Source organism: Camponotus vicinus, unplaced genomic scaffold (genome assembly GCF_025532165.1).
Source record: "Camponotus vicinus isolate PSW18456_S1 unplaced genomic scaffold, iyCamVici1.0 SCAF_5, whole genome shotgun sequence".
NCBI classification, from domain to species: Eukaryota; Metazoa; Arthropoda; class Insecta; order Hymenoptera; family Formicidae; genus Camponotus; species Camponotus vicinus.
Window position 1 is genome coordinate 17,144,425 of NW_028141977.1, and position 17,618 is coordinate 17,162,042.

Consider the following 17,618-nt stretch of genomic DNA (forward strand, 5'->3'; position numbering starts at 1 on the left):
CCTCTCCCGTTCTTCCCGTTCCCTTAAATTCCGCCACTGTTTGACGTATCCTATATAAGATGCTGGTGACGGGCTTTGCCTCTTGTCCGCTCGTGCGTCGTTATTTAAACGTCTACGCGAAGGCAGGAAGTGGCAGGACTCGTAATGTTGAAAAAATAGAGAAAAGATATTAGAAATCGTCGATAGATTCGGTGCTAATACTTTTCCATTAAGCATTTTACATTATTGTTTATCCAGAAAGAACGAAAATGAATGACGATTTTTAACAAATTTTATTGAAATTTGCATGAATATATTTGAGATTATATTATTTATTAATTAAAATAAAAGCATATTAACATAAAATGTAGATTTACAAAATTTTATATATTACTAGAAAGAGAAATTCTAAATTTATGATTTTGTCTCACTTGCACTCATTATTTATATATTCATAAAATATGGGGTATAAATAAAAGATATATCCTTGAAAGCTCCTCAAAAATTGCTTTTTTTTCTGAAGACATTTTAAAATACGTAGACACGTGTAGAATCTCGCGAAAATCTTTGATGATCTTCGATGCTTTCCTGTTCGTGGGAAAAAATGATATTCGTCTTTCTACGAGACAAATTCTTGCAAGGATGGCTCGACGTTCCGGAAGCAATCTCGTTTGACAACTTACTGTCGCCATTGCGCCACAATTCGATATGTACACACACGTACACACTCGCGTGATAGGGGCATATCAGACTTCGTAGAAATTGAATCAGCAACGGTCGGAGAAATCCGTAAACGGAAACGTGAACGCGAATCAATGGCGCTCCTCTCACCGATGTGCGACACTTCGTTGCTAGAGATAATATCATTTCGTTCGACAAATTGGCACGTATCATGGGTGAGAGAAGCACTCGCCTGTCCTCGCTTACATTTATACGTCTTTAAAATTCGATTTGAAACATTTCCGGTAAAAAAATTATGTCACGTTATGTAATATAATTTATAGAAAATTAAATATCAAATGTTTAACTGTTATACAATGTATTGGAAGAAAAAATTCAATTAATTTAAATTTTATTTTAGAGTAAATTCGCGCATAAATTTAAACATTAAATTTGAAATGTCATTTATATAAATTTAAATGTTAAATAAAATGTCAATAATATAAAGTCATATAATAACATTAAAGATGCAGTTATAATATATACTATTGGTTTTCACTCAGCGAAAAATCTGCATATCAAGTGTATTATAATTATTTTTATTAAAAGATTAAAGATTGAAAGAGAAAAGAAGAAGGTTTTTCTTATTTTGCTTAACGTAACATAATATCTCAGTTGTATTCTTTGAGATTTAATATTAACGATAATGAATTCTATTTGTTAACATCTACAAAGATGATTCTTAATATGTGAATATCCCGTGAATAGTCTCAATTATGCATATCACATCAAGTTGAAAAGAAAGAAAGAGAGAAAGAGAGAGACAAAATGTAAAGTACACATGCTTCAAACAGAGGAAAAAATAATCGAAAAAACTGAAAGGCGATTTAAAGCCACTCTTATGCGGATCAGAAAGGGAAGGAGGGGAGGAATAATCGTATACATACAGCATTTCTTTTCGTCAATGTATAACCGCAGTGCTTTACTAGATTTCGTCGATTTGTTAAGGGACGATTTTGACAGCGAAATGGACACTCGGATAAATCTAATGAAGATGATCGTGCGAAATATGACGGCAATTCGACGAGTCGGGAGAAAAACAGCGATCATTTAGTGGAATGAGTCTTTTTAGTTTTTTCGCTCCTCTCTCGCCCACGAGCTCGTATATTTCACGCCGTACTCGGTGTGTCGACGAAGCGAGGGAGGGTTCAATGGATCGAACAGATTTTCTCGACATACAGTGTGTTTTCTCACGCGATTGAGAAAAATACGGTGCTTTGATGTATATTCAAAGATGTATGCAAATGTTTATGAATAACAGATTCTCGAACTCTAATGAATAAATAATCTTTTTTTTTTCGTTAAAAATACATGTATAAATCGTCTCCACTTCCTGCAAAATCGCATAAAATTTTCTCTCTTTATAACTGCAGTATAAAATTAATAAGAACGGATATTTGTTACGTTTAGAATATCAAAATTTTGTAACTTGTTTAATTTGCTTTATATTTTAAAGCAGATTTGATATTATTTTATATAGAAAATATACTATAATATTTTTGAATCTTTTCGCGAGAATCGGCGCACCTGATATATAACGATAATTCAAGAAAGATGATTCTAACGCCATGAAACGTGGTCGTTTTATTACCAAAACTAACAGGAAAAAACGAGACTAGAGTTTTGACCATTCCCAGCCATTCAATAGCATTTACTGCAACGATATTTTACATCGATGGAAGGGAGGAGGCGTTGTCCATGGTCCCTTTGTTCGCGTCAATTTATTGATGAATTTGTGTCGTATATTAGTCGATAATCCAATTCGTCAGTAATGTCCGCCGGTGCATTTATTGGACGGATGATTATTAAAACGTTTGGCGTGCTTGTGCGATGATTGAGAGTAACGCGACTTTTATTCGATCTCGAAAAAACGTCGCGATGTTTTCATTATTAGAATGATTTGTTTCAAGAGAAATAATACGTTTATAATATGATTTCTTAATTAAAAATATAATACAATAGATAACATATGATAGGTTTGAAATAGCAGTCAAAATAACATCGTTGGAATATTTTACATTTAAATAAATGAAATTTAACAACCATCATTATATCGAACGTATTCTATGAAAATGTACGAGTTGTAAAATGCGAGACTCAGTGCTCTTATATCGTCATTTATATTACTTTTATGCAACGCAGACAAAGATCTCGCGACATTTAAAGCCTTTATTATGGCCAAATTGCATGGCACTTAGCTTTAAACGTCGTTAAGCATCGAGAGAGAACTCTCCTCTGTTTTACTGTTCCTTTTCACACAGGCAGGATTGGAATAAGAAGCGGCAATAGAGAACGTAAATAGAAAGTAGTAAAAGCCTCGGCATATAATTGTTTCGATGTATTTAATCTCTCTCTCTAGAAATATTCACAGAGATAACCAAAGTTATAATGTTAATCTAAAAGTTAACGCGCCATGAGAGACCTCTCCGACTATCATTATTGCACTATGAGAGAAGTAGCATGATATACAAGGTGTTTCTTAATAAGTGCGAAAAATTTTAGGAGATGATTCTTTGTCGAAAATTAAAGGGGATTTTTCATATAAACATTAAAAAGTTGTAATAAAAAATTGAATAGGGGTTGCTAGTTTCATCCCCTTATAACAATACGGAAAGCTGAAAAAAATATTAATAAATAACTTTTTTACTAGTAGAAAATATCCACCTAATTTTATTTCTTTAACTTGTTCCAAATTTGAGAAAAAAATAAAAACCTAATTTTTACCCCCATTTTTGGAGGAGTGTAACTCCAGAGAGGGATGTAGGAGTATATGTTTATATGAAAAACCCCTTAATTTTTGACAAAGAATCATCTAAAATTTTTCGCACTTATTAAGAAAAACTCTCGTGCGTTTAAATTCGAGGAGTCGAAATGAGGGATAAAAATAAAATTATAGAAACTGGAACGCGCGCGATTATTCAGAAGTTATTAATTTTATTCCTTCGTTCTTCCGCAACTCGCGTTGAGAAGAAGCACTTCTTCACCTCGCCTTAGCTCGCTTCGATCCAACAGGCCGCCCTCTTATTTTGCGAGTCCTCCGTTGAATTATCTCCTCGTAAATCAATCGCGTCCGGCACCATCGTTCATATTACTCTGCCGTTATTATTATCACGCGCGTCCACACGTCGGCTATGCGCCGAAATGACTGGTCGCTGAATGGAGAACGCGGAAAGAATATAAATGGATCTGCGCGAAGAAGAAGAGGAAGGAGAAAAAGAAAGAGGGAGACAGAGAAAGAGGCTCGAGGCATTCTTAATTAACTAAAATACGCCGCAAGAATACTCCTCTGTTGTCTTCTTTTTGTAAACTTTCATTAGAATCCCGCTTGAGTTCGTTGCAGGTGTTGCTCGGGTAATTTCCGGCGTTTCTCGCGTCGCGCGTTTGCGAAAGGGCCTTTATGTAATCTCTTTAGCGTCGCGAAAAAAAATTGATGAATTTGCATAGGGTAGATACGGGGCGCAGATTTTCGCCAAAAATTGTTGGAAAAATTACGAGGAATTATATATCTCTTTCTTTCTCTATGATTCTGTCGGATACGTGGGATAATTTATCTTTTGCGGATATGTGTCTCCTACGGAAGAGACGTGGGAAGAATTAGAGTGAACGAGTGCTTTTGCGTCGAGAGTGCGGCGCTCAGATCAAAAGTTATTTTCTTCCTACGTAACGCTTTTATATCGTGCAGTTCTATCTACTCTCATTACCAAGCCTGTAAAAGATAATATATATAGTGCTTAAAGCTATATAAATATTTATTACACTATTTTAAAGCAGTGATGGATTTAGCATCTAATGTTACAAGCTCGATAGTTTTTCTCTTCTTGATGAAAATCAATTTAAAATTGATTACCATCGATGTCGTATCTGTTTTTGCGCGTTTAGGAATATGTTATTTTCGCACTAAAATTGAAAATATTTAATTCGCGTTTGTGGCATAACAAATTTTGTTACCTTCATGTCGAAATAATATTTCAATTCAAAGTAAATTTCAATCATTTTCAATTAAAAACGATATTAAAGCCTTGCTGCTAATTTTGCAGAAACAAATATACAGATATAAATATGTTTACCAGTTCTTGATAATGCGTATTTACCATTTACTAACGTAAGATTATATACATATGATTAAGTAAATATTTTAATTGAAAAATTAAATGAAGTAATTTTATTGTACGTACCAAATATGTTGATGTCAGAAAAATAATTATTCTGTCAACAAGATAACTTTATTTTATACAAAACAAGGTACATATTTTTATAAATAAATGTAAACAGTTTCAGTAACAAAATATGAAACTTATACAGACAAAATAAATTAATAATTTGCAGAGACATCCAATAATTGCGCTCGAGTTCTTACGATGCTGCGCGTGTACTTGAATGCGTAAGTTCGAGATAAAGATTTGCAAAAATTCAAGCGGCAGAAAACTAGTTTCGATAATATAATTTTGGGTATTGTGTGTCGAAAAATAATCTTATTTCTCTGAGAGAAAAAAGGAAAAAAATTTAATCTCAGAGGAAGTATCGGCGAAATATCGTTAAAAAAGAAAATACAATGTAGTGCCTGGAAAAAGACTCGTCCTTTATGCTTCCAAGGGTTTAAATCCGCGCATAATACACAGCTTCTTCTTCCCGCGTCCCGCTTCAATCTGCTTATTATCCGAAGTGATGCACTGCTTTTTCACAATACGAACACATTCGCGGATTAGCGTCGGCGTCGCCGGCCACGAATGCGATGATAATACACGTTCTTCCACCCATGTCCCGATCCGCGAATACACACAGTCGTGGTACATAATAAAGCGTGCGAGGCTTGTCTCGTCGATTATACACATCGCATGGCGAGTATCAACCAGCGCGGCTACATCCTTCGAATTCATGCTTTCGTTCGATCACCTTCGCAATCTATGTTAAATGCTATATAAAATGCGTAAGAAAGCATGTAAAATAACGAAAATGCATAGAATTATGATTTGATAAACACATTTAGAGCATTAAATGGCACTATGCATGCTATAAAATTTTCTTAACTTGGCGCTATTAATGTTACAGCGTAAACTTGCACTGTTGTACTGTACTTTGAACTCACTAATTATGTATATACGTGTCATTTTCGTAAAAAATTAGAATTGTTTGGAATGTACATGTAGATATAGATGTGCAAAAGTTTGTTTTTAAAATACTTTTTGTAAAAAAAATATATATTAATACGCAATACATAGTTAATAATGATGATATAAAAATAATGATAATATTTAAGAATAATTGATAATTTAAGAATAATTGATAATTTAAAAGCATCCTGAATATAATGATAATATTTAAGAATAAGTAATAATTTAAAGCATCCATGAAATATAACTATTCGATGAATATATAACTATTAATGTACTGTTTAAATTTTATTTATTTTGTGTTTAATTTTTGTAGTTGTGTTGCAAATTTTAGATTCTTTTCATATCTAAAACTTAGAAGCTAAAAATTATTTGAGAGTTAAACTTTTTCTTCTTTAATTTATGTGAAATTATTATTCATATTATGTTTAATTAATATATTATTTTATATTAAAATTATTTTTTATGTAAATATTTATTATCTATGAAAAAATATATTTGTTTGTATTGTTAATCTAATATCCACTTTGAAAGAGAAAAAAAGAGAAAGATAATAAGGCTTTTTCATTAAAACTTTCATATACGTTGTTGTTATACAGTGTTATCATAATAAAAATGAAGGTTTCTGTCAACACGAGGAGTTACTATACACGGCTAGTTATGAAAAGAAAATATTAATATCCTAGATTTTAAGTGAAATGAATAATATTGCATAGATAATCAATCGTATTATTATTATTATATCTATACACACATATATTTTGATTTTATTTAAAAATCCTTATCTCTCTATTATTTTGGGACAATATATGAAAACTAATCGTCACAAAACCGCATAATATTTCACTATGATACGTATTCTCAAATTTATGTCAATTAAAAACTGAATAGGCGAGGAAGAGAGTGCCAGAACTTGGATCAATTAAAGCACCGACGATTCAACCAAAAGTTCAAGAAGGAACTTTCGACAAAATGACTTTTACCGAGCGGAAGATCGAATTACCGGGTCTGAATTATTTTACCTAACCCGCTTCGCGTAATTGGCTTTCAGTTGAAATCGCGAGCGACATTATATCCATGTTCTGCCGACATTTCTGTCGTCGCGCGACGACAGGATTTCTCTTGGAATCGTATATTTTCTCTGTTTTCTTCGAAATCTATCAGCCCGCAGTATTTCACGATTTCGGGCCGACGAAAATGGATGGAAAAATCGCCGGCTACGCGCGATGTCGCATCTTTTTCGTCTCCATTTTCGTGCCGTTCCGGCAACAATAACAACGATGGCACCAACGATAATGCATGGTGTTATGCAAAGTGATTATTTTCACTCGCCAAAAAAATTTTCCAGCACTCTCGTGATATATTCGTGAAAAATTATCTCGCGTTATCCTTGCTTTACCCTTGTTTTATCCTTGTTTTACAATCGTATCACATTGATTTAACGTTGATTTAAAAAAAAATTAATTTTCAGTATTAACTTTATTTATATTCAATTGCATTATTTTTTCGTTTCTGCTTCAAAGAATAAAAAGATGAATAAAAATTCACTCGATGTGATAAGTGCCCGAAATTGCAATTTCAAAATTTGTCATATATAACTGTATCGCATGTTTCGAGATGTTTTAAAGCGGCCAAGTATGTTGGAAACAAATTTATCGATGAAAAGATCCAATTAAAAATATTGATAATTATAATGGAAATTTTACCCGCTACGGCAGGGGAATATTTCGATCGCGCGAGTCGAAAATGCTATCGAGTTACTTCGAATACTCCGCTCCGAGTTGTTTAATTATACTCGTTCGGGCAAAAATGTTAATTAAATGGAAACTTTTTCCCGACCTGATGTGGTGAGGAAACGCGTAATGAAAATTTCGTCGGCAAATAATGCCCGACATTACGCGAAATACCTTTTCTGCACGAATCGGAAAATCTCTCCCCAGCGCAGGGATCTCTCTTCGCGACTCCTTTCGAGAGAGTCTCCTCTTGTATTTTCGATATTTTTTTTCCCCAGAACGCGCGCAAAGTTTTCGCGGCACGGCCGCGACGTCTACGGCAATCTGCATTTCGAATCGGCGCGTGCCTCGGATGATCGTAAAGGGCAACGTCAAGTTTTTCCGCGGTGAAATTGGGGACGCATCTGCGGCGCGCGTCTTGCCGATGTTTCTCGTGTGACGTCCGCTCGCACATACATACACACACACATGCACATGGACGTGGCGGGCGCGCGCGTTGGCGCGGTGCACGTTGCAGCGCCGGATGTTTCCGCTGCCGCAGTTGCGTTCCGAACGTCCGCGAAAGCGCACGCGAAAACGCCTGTCTAACGCGCGAGATCCGTCGTTATGTGGGTGATCGGTGCCCGAACTATATTTAACGTTAAACGACGTCGGCTTTGTTTGTACAGAATACACGGGGTGTTCGGCAAAAAAGTGTAGGAAAGTGCGACGAGGTGACATTTCTCTATTGAATTTTCGCTATGATTTCAATCTGATTTCCTTTTCTTTATATACTACATATTTTTCTTATCCGTTAATTTAATCGAACACTATTGTTAATTTATTTAGGGGAATAATTTTTATTGAATATTATAATTTAAAAATATAGATTTTGTTGTCCATTTTAATTCTTGCAATTTAATTTGTCCAAATTATTGGGTGATTCTAGAACTGAGTTCTCGAGATATAAATCTTTTTTTGGAAACAGCTGATTTTAAGCTCGCACATTGAAAGATGTAGCATTATTACGATTGTATATATATTGTAGAACAGCTGGTATATCAATATCTTGGAACGACCGATGGTATATTGCATCTTGCAAGCAGGAGAAAGCAAATTACATACATATAGATGTCAGTACATATACACGCACACATGCACATGATAACATTTGTTTTCGTTCCAAGATATCATTTATCGATAAACTATCTGTTTGTGATTTTAAATTACACATGTCTTGCCTTAGATTATTAGATCGATTCTACGTATGACATATACAATATATTATCGTGCGATGAAACGTACAATTTACAAATACATTTAAAACTCAAAATGCGAGTACGTGAATTAAATTCCTTACCGAATGCATACAAGGCGTCGGTACAAATAAATTTATGTTGAATGCAGTGCTCAGAAATCCAGCAGCTTCATCAATCATTTAAAATATATTACTTTGCTAAAATTCTGAACTCTTGACAACCATGATTAGCACTAAATAGGTGTAAAATTATCAAATAATTGTTTTATACTTGATAATTTAATGATGCATGACGAGCCTGAGAATATCGTAGCATTTTGCATGGATATGTGCAATTAATAGAGAAATCTGGGGAACCTCTAATTATCTCAAAAGAATTTTTAATTGCTTATAATAAAATTTATTATAATTCCGATATTTGGTAGGAAGAATTCGCATCGCGTAACTGCAAAGAAGTTAATTCTATTCTCTCGCAGCATCCACGTGCAGAAATCGAATACCGATATCGCATGTTATAATTAATCCCGGCTATTTCTAATAATAATTGCACGATCGTACGTGAAATAAGTTTGGACTCGTCCTCGAATTGAACATTTCGCACAGTTCCGTTCGAAATATAATATAACGGCACAGTATTATTGTTATCGCATCTGCTCCCGGGGAAAATTGCGAATGCTGATTTTCAGTTTTACACAAAGTCGTACTCCGCCGCTGCTTTCGAGATAACGATAATAATTCAACTACCGTCCCGACGCGGTGCAAATGAAGTCGCGATGAGACTTGGATTAACTTGGCGAACGTGGGAGTCCCCTATGTTCTTCGTTTTCCCGGTCTCGACAAAAACGACAACCGCGTACTCTGTACTCGAAGTCATCTCTTTATGAAGCGCGTCTCTCTAAGATGCGTTCGCATAATGTGAGCATCAGGAAATGAGCGAACTAAAAGGTGAGACCGCTGATGAGATGTTTATGCAATTTCATTATGCATATTGATGAGCAGTTTGCCGATAATACCTACAATAACACGTAATAAATAAAAATATATATAACACATTCTTTCTCTCTCTCTAACACTATAGTATATTATAATAATAATGTTATATATATATATTTTTTTTTTTCTAAATGATTTTTATAGTGTATTTTTACGTGCAGATTTTTTTTGAGAATTTTAAAAATAGCGAGTAAATTAGATCAAAATTTGCAGTTATATAATTAGGAAATAATATAGTGATTGAGTTGTAATATTATAATTTATTAACATTGATACATTACCCGAGATAATGCTTAATGTCAAGCTAATTCCTGCTAATTCCTCGATCTTGCGCCCCACAATTCCCTAGTGGTTATCCCTCGGAACGAATGTTTGTTTGTTTGCTCACCTTCATGGTAGAGAAACGCGCTTGCATACATCTTCTAAATTTAGAGTTAGGGCTACACAAGTTAGAGCTACGTAAGTTTTATATAAAGTATTAGGCGAATCAAATTAACGTGCAGTTGAATATTGTAAAATTTTATATTTAAAATATAAAATTAATATAATAAATATTTATGTAAAAATATATATTAAAAAGAGAGAGAATAATTTTACGTATAATTTTAACATCGTGACATTTTATTTTCCAAATGTATAGAGAGATACGCGCATTTAGTATATATACTTAAAGTTTCATTGCGAATGATGCTCTTTCTCATCCAATTACATGTTTCATAATGTTGAATAAAAAAAACCTTAATTTACAAAAACTATTACTTTATTCTCGCGCCCATAAATTATGTGCTTGGAAATTTTGAGATTATACTTGTAGCAAAATTCTGAAGATTACTTTAATGGGTTCTGACAAAAGGAAAATTACGTTTAATAATACCGCCGCTTTTTTAAATAACGATCGCGAAGGTAGGGTGATGAAACAGCGACTCGAATGAAGTCAAGTTTTTATTGAAATCATGGGTTACGGAGAGTGAGATATAGCAATTTCGCGTTATATAAAAATATAATGATTATCGGGTCTTTTCGACGGCGCTTTGTAACGTAGAAAAATACAGAGTGGCTGTCGAGCCGATGATCTCGACGATTTAATTTAATTTGATCGCGCGCAGATACTATCTCTCATCTCGGCGCTCCATTAAAAACTTTCTGCGCGAAACCGCGACTCTCGGAATCCTCCGCACACTCGCGATTATTTCACGAAGATTTTCCCGCTTAAAGGGGAGACGGGGAGACTGTATCCGGACGACAGTACGGATCGGCGAACGTGTTCATGAATCTTGAATTAAACTAATTTTCAAACCTCAAAGAATCAAGAGAGTCTGCGCGCCAGCTTGATATTCCCCCCCGTCATTCGAGAGCCCTTTTTGTCTCTTTGTCGAGACCGGAGAGTTATAAATCTGCTTTACGGAGTTTCGTAATGTCGCTCGACGGGAGGAGGAACTTTAGTGTATCAAGCGCAAGCCGCAAGGGCCTTTTGCTCTTCCGACCTCGGATTTTCGCGAGGCAAAGCGGAGTAGGACTGATTCCGCGTTAGCCGAAATCAGTCTCAACGTTTGTTAACACCCGCGCGGATGCAGATTACGTCGTTTCATCGCGAGAAAAGTACGAACGGAAGGCCCGGAATCACTCCGTTATTAAACTTTGAAGGAACTTGGCGGAATCTCCCCGGAGAAAAAATGGAGAGAAAAATTCCCGTCTCTTTATCTACCTTCGAGACAAATCGATCCACTTTCTACCGTTGATTGGACAACTCTGATTATTCTGATTATTTTCTCGATATATGCGGACGTCGAGAATAGATATCTTCCAGATTAACAGCGACAGCACAATGCTCGTATTTTATGGAGAGAGAAGACGAGGGATGAAGGGTATCGATTCGATACTTTGTACGCGTGTATTCCTGCAGAATTTCCGCGGCATCTTCGTGAATAAACACGAGGATGACTCGACGATGTCGATCGCATTCGATGTCGTTCCGTTCGACTTCTCATCGACGTACTCTCTTATGGCGATCACGTGCGCTTTCGCTTTGTTCCTTCGAAAGGGTATCCGTTGGAGACGAGGTATCTTTTAGGATGGTCGGGGAGAACGCGAGAGAGAGATGGGCAGAGAGAAAAGGAGGGAGATAGGGAGCGGACGCGAGCGCATCGTCGCGATATTGTGAGTTAATACAGCGGATCGTGAATTATCACGACGAATTTAATCGCACCTGGTAACCACCACCGACGCAATGCGAGCGCTCTTCAATTAGCTCGCTTAATCGCGCCCGCTCGGGTCGGAAAGCTCGAACGGAATCCGCAGACACGTTGGCACCGCCGCTGACTACTTATCGTTCATCGCGCGCGAGAAAGCGAATGGCCCGTAATTAACGCGATTTCGCGCCCAGAGAGATGGCACATTTATGTACCATGTACCGATATTATGGCGGTATCGATACTTTTCCCCAGCGACACGTTTCGTGGGACGGGGAGAGAGGGAGATCTCGATACCATTCAGAAATTATCGACATTTTATGTCTGTTAAGCACAAATAGGTTATTAAAGTGTTACCTTCGTACCTAGGGATACGCTTAGTATACCGATGTTATCCAAGTGTCAATATTTGATATTGATATAATAACGATCGCTTCGGTATTTATTGGAGTATCAAAAGTGTTAGAGGCGAAAGCGTATAGGCCATATCGACAGAATTGACTCGACGAAATCGATATTGATATTTAAAGTAAATATGAATGATATCTGTTTTTTGATATAGGAAATGACATAAAATTCTACCATACATATGTAGCTTTAAGATGCTACTCAAGATGTTGATGTCGATTGTTTCTAATATTATCGATGGAAAGTTTTAAAATTTCATAATAAAAATAAAGTAAAGAAGCAATCTTTCTCATCAAAGTAATTCATCGCTATGATTAAAGTGTATCGAGATCTTTTAGCAGAATATCCGTATATGCGAAAAAAAAATAACTAAGAATAATTGTTATTTTTTAGAAACCGACATGTGATGTATGTGTAAAATTTCAAGTATTCCGAAGCGAAAGATTGAGTCACGGAGGTTTACTTCAGCTGTCTTTTTTGCATTCTTTTCGAGAGAAAACATCATAAAAATTTACCGTTTAAATGCCTCGCTATTTCGGCTATTTTTTGACGTAAACGAGGAGAGCTTGTAAATCGGCGCGCTTTACGGCTAGTACTCGATAACACAAATAGATATGCGATGCCTCGAGAGATTTGCGATTCGTTTCGTCGTCAGATATTTCTTCCTTTTATCAGACATAATCCTGCCGATCTCGTTTTCTTGCAGGGGGTAAGAATCTTCAAGTTTCAGGAGCGCGTACGCTTCTCCCCCGCAGCAATCACGGCGTGCACCTTTACTGCACGAGCTCGCTCGCTTCGCACGTGTGATTCATTATTCCCCGAGTGCGAGCGCGAGATTTGTAAGGGCGGGAGTGGAGAAGGATGGGGATGGGGTGAGAGAGGGCGCGTTATATTCTGCATAAAAGTGCGCGAAATTATTCAATGTCGGAGCCCTGCGCGTTTCTCGAGTTGCCGCGAAAAATGCTTCATTTGCATTTCCCTTGTTAGCTCTCTTGATAACGCACGACGGAGAAAAATCTTTTCTTCCTACACACGCGAGCTTCGTGCGATTCCGCCAGACGTTATACGAGTTCTGCTACATTTCCGTTTACGCAGATTGTCTAGATAAATTTTGTATGGTTCAAGACTTTATTAGCCGATAACAATAATTTATTAGGCAAGCTCTCATTTTTTTCTCCGCGTTTCATACCAGGAGGATTCAGCTGATTATGACAATGTTTTATTCAAAGTTCCATAACTTTAAAGTAGTACTTAATCCGATTTCATATATATAAATATATGAATGACATTTTATTTTTATGAATGGCTTCTTAATTATTAATTGTATATCGCATAAATATATTTTATTCTTAGAAAAGAAAGAAAAATAATGATAAACATTTAATTTTAATCATAATGCGAAAAATTTGTGATTTTATCGAATGCATTCGTATTTTTGATTCGCGTAAAAGCGAATTGCACGTATCGAATAGCAAAGAGAGGTAGCCATAATTGCCGCTTATTATTATACCGCCGTGAAAAAATTGTACGTTGTCCTTTGTTCCCTCTTTCCGAGGTCGCATCCGCGAAATCGTTCCGCCACAAGCCGCTTTTACGAGCTTTACAGATTCGAATTTCCGACCGACAAAGGAGCGTTTTACTGACGTATTTAACCTATTTCTCTCTCGGGGCGATTTCCAACGTTTCAAGCTCTCCTGGACCGCACGTCGACTATCTTATCCGAGCGCGGTTTTACGTTCTTGCACTAACGAGATGAATGCTCAAAGCGCGAGCGCAACTCTCGTAAAAAAATATTGTACACCGCGCGATATTTGCATGACATCGCTCTTCGTGTTCTTTTTCTCCGTTGAAAAAAAAATTTAAAAAAATTCAATTTTTACTCGTAATCCGGGAATTCAATTTCCGATGAAAAACCGCGCGGTCCTAATTACGCGAGTTATAACGCTCATACGGTCCGCAACGACAAATCGTTATTTTTAATATCCGCGCGACGATGTATCGAAGATATATATACACACGTACATCCGGCCGGACGTACACACACGCGCATCCGTAATTAATTTGTCAATAATATCTCATTCGACCGACGCGCGCGCGCGCGCGGCCAGCTGGGTTTTGTCCCGCAAACATGTATACCGCCGGCCATTTGCGGTAACGTGCCAAAAAACGCGCGAAAACTAGCCGCAATCCCGTGTTTTACCGTCGCGAATAAAAACGCGCTAAAGTTCTCGTCTCGAGCGAACATCAGCCAACTATTCTATTGTACTGTTTCTATTTCCGCGTCATGTCCGCTTGGTTACGATACATGTCTTTTTATCGGCCGTTGTTGTATTTATCGAGCTTACCGAGAATCATTTTATGAAGCAAGGGAACAATAGTTTTTCGTAAAATGAACGTTCGATCTCGGATGTCTCCGATTATATCGGGTAGTTTGAAATTAACGCGCGTTCTATTTGACGTAATTCTTATACAAGATATTTCTTAATAAGTGCGAAAAATTTTAGGAGATGATTCTTTGTCGAAAATTAAGGGGGGTTTTTCATACAAACATATACTCTTATATCCCTCTCTGTCGAGTTGCACTCCTCCAAAAATGGGGGTAAAAATTAGGTTTTTATTTTTTTCTCAAATTTGGAACAAGTTAAAGAAATGAAATTAAGTGGATATTTTCTACTAATAAAAAAGTTATATATTAATATTTTTTTCAGCTTCCCGTATTGTTACAAGGGGATGAAACTAGCAACTCCTACTCAATTTTTTATTAGAACTTTTTAATGGGCTGGAATATGATCATCTAAAAATATGTATTAAAAAGTTTGATTTATTTAGAAATTTTTTTATTTTTTTATTTTTTTCATAATATCAATAATTAAAAAAAAATAAAATATATTATCGTGCCCAGCACGATGCTAAATAGCATAGGTTTCGAATTACGAGAAGTTAAATTTTAAAATAAAAATAAAATTAGAGTAAATGTTGGGAAAATTGGAACAAAAACAAAATTATAAGAAAAATTTAGGGAACACAGGGAGGAATGTAGGAGTATATGTTTATATGAAAAATTCCCCTTAATTTTCGACAAAGAAACCTCCTAAAATTTTTCGCACTTATTAAGAAACATTCCGTATAATTTGATACATTTGTAATAAGAAAACAGCAAATACTACGCAGGTAATTTTTCCTGGAAAAGTATCGTAAATAATTTGTGGAAATCAGTCATTCTCTCTAATAGAAACGTCTAACGGAGGGAGATGTTATTTGTACTTTATTCGCCCTCGCCTTTTCCTCGGAAGAACGCAATCTTGTTGGTCGCTCGAGCGATACGCGTGGACACGTAACAACGTTTATACGCGTCGCTGCGCATTCGCCGCTTCATGCCGGATGTAAACCGGAAGTAAAAATCCCATACATCTTGCGTCCCCGCGAATGATACATGGGATGCGCGGTCGCGGTTCTTCGGCGACGCGCAATTGAATCGTGCTTTATGCACTCGCGTTCCTCGTCGCCCGTCCGGTAAAATTAATCGCTTTCTGTACTTATGACAGTTCGCCATGCCTTTTACGCGATATTCGCGAACGAAACGGGAAAACAACAATGATTGCGCGCGACGACATGAGACAAGGGGAAAGAGAAGGTGAATAAAATATACTATTTCTGGACGAGAAATGGACCGACTGCTCGCAGTACAACAGAGATTAATTATCGGACCCTGCAAATTGCCGAGGTTGCGTAATCGAGGGAATCAGGCTGAATTTCCATCAAGCGAGTTTAATTCTCGAGAATATAAATGACTTTGATATGTGTGCGAATATGACAAGGTACACAATGTGAAATGCTCGTAATAACAGATTCTGAATTCAATCTAGTTTTGTTGACAAATTTAGGATGTTAAAGAATCTTTTTCGAAGAAAAATTTTGAAATAACAGACAATAAAGTCGTATTATTTAATTACATTTTTTAAATTAATTTGTCAAATTGTTGTTTAAAAAAAATGACTTTGGAGTTATCATAGAATTTATTTTTCCTATTAAGATTGAGAATTGATTCTAAAACTCTCTTATTTTTATAAATTATAATTATGATATTACTTATAATATAATATTATAATAATATAATATAATTAATATATAAATTTATAATTAAGTATGATAAAATATAATATAATTATGTCATTATATTATACATTTCTGTGTAACAATTTGTACAAGATGCGTTTACATAGCGTATAAAGTTGAAAGACATTTTCAATCTGCGGTCACAATGCTTTAGATTAATCTATTGTATACTATCGCTATTAACATTTTGGAACGTTCGATGATGTGTGATAATCTGTTGAACGCGGCGCATATACAAAGTTGTAAAATGTATCGCTCGTTATGGTCCGGGGATACGAATCGTCTGTTCCGGCCGATGTGGCCGCGAACTCGCGTTCTCTTCCGTTCCAATTTCATTGATCGCGAAATCGCGAAATTGTGCACATATGTGCACTGTATATACGAATAAAGCGCTCTCTCCTAGAAGAATGAGATTAAGTCAATTAAAATTTATTACTTTTACGAAACTGTGTTCAATTTATACCGCGTGTAGAAAGAAAATTAATCGAGTCATTTAAAGTCTGAATGCGCATTTCGTAAGTAAATTCTTATATCGCCCGGCGATATTCTCGATGTACGCATATCGTTGCACCGCGTCTAACTCTTCAAGCGCGGCCTGGATGGAGAAAACGACGTTACACCGAGTCTCTTACGTTCGACATTTGCATTTTTCAAGTCACTTTTCCGGACCGGTCCTCGCGCTCGCTCGCGCCTCTAAAGCGACAATTTTGCGATCGCGACTGTTTTCATTCGCTTTCGAAATGCAATATGTTTCGAAAGTACGCTGGGCTTGTGCCGAGGGCTCGAGCCCATCTCCTCCGCCTGTCTGGTTGCGATTGCGCGCGCGCACGCACACATACGCATGCCGCCTTCACCGATGGCACGTGCTCGGCTCGAGCAGAAGCATGTGCATGCCACTGCATGTGCGGTCCGCGCGAATTCCGCTCTCGCAGTTGCATTTCGCGCGTCCGCGCAAACGGGCGCGTTCGTCTACGCTCGCGAGTTATTGCACTTCTGTCGACCTCCCTCGCTCTCCCGCGTGTCGTTTGTCTTGCGTTGTCGAATTTGCGCCGTGTGTGTTTATTGCGTTGCGTACGCATCAAGAATTATTCGAGTCGCTTAATTTCAAGGGCTCTCGTGAACGCCATTTCGA

The 17,618-nt window shown here is 36.6% G+C and overlaps 1 protein-coding gene across 6 annotated transcripts in view; it reads left to right on the forward strand.

The window, feature by feature from the left end:
- Positions 1-17,618, forward strand: part of LOC145972510 (uncharacterized) — a 134,047-nt gene that overhangs the window by 90,759 nt on the left and 25,670 nt on the right. The window contains exon 1 of one of the 6 annotated variants that reach the window (XM_083101227.1): positions 8,096-8,256. The exons of the other annotated variants lie outside the window; for them this stretch is intronic. The gene's annotated coding sequence lies outside the window, so the exon portion shown is untranslated. Of the gene's footprint in view, positions 1-8,095; positions 8,257-17,618 lie in introns of those variants that run through there. 6 annotated transcript variants of the gene reach the window in all.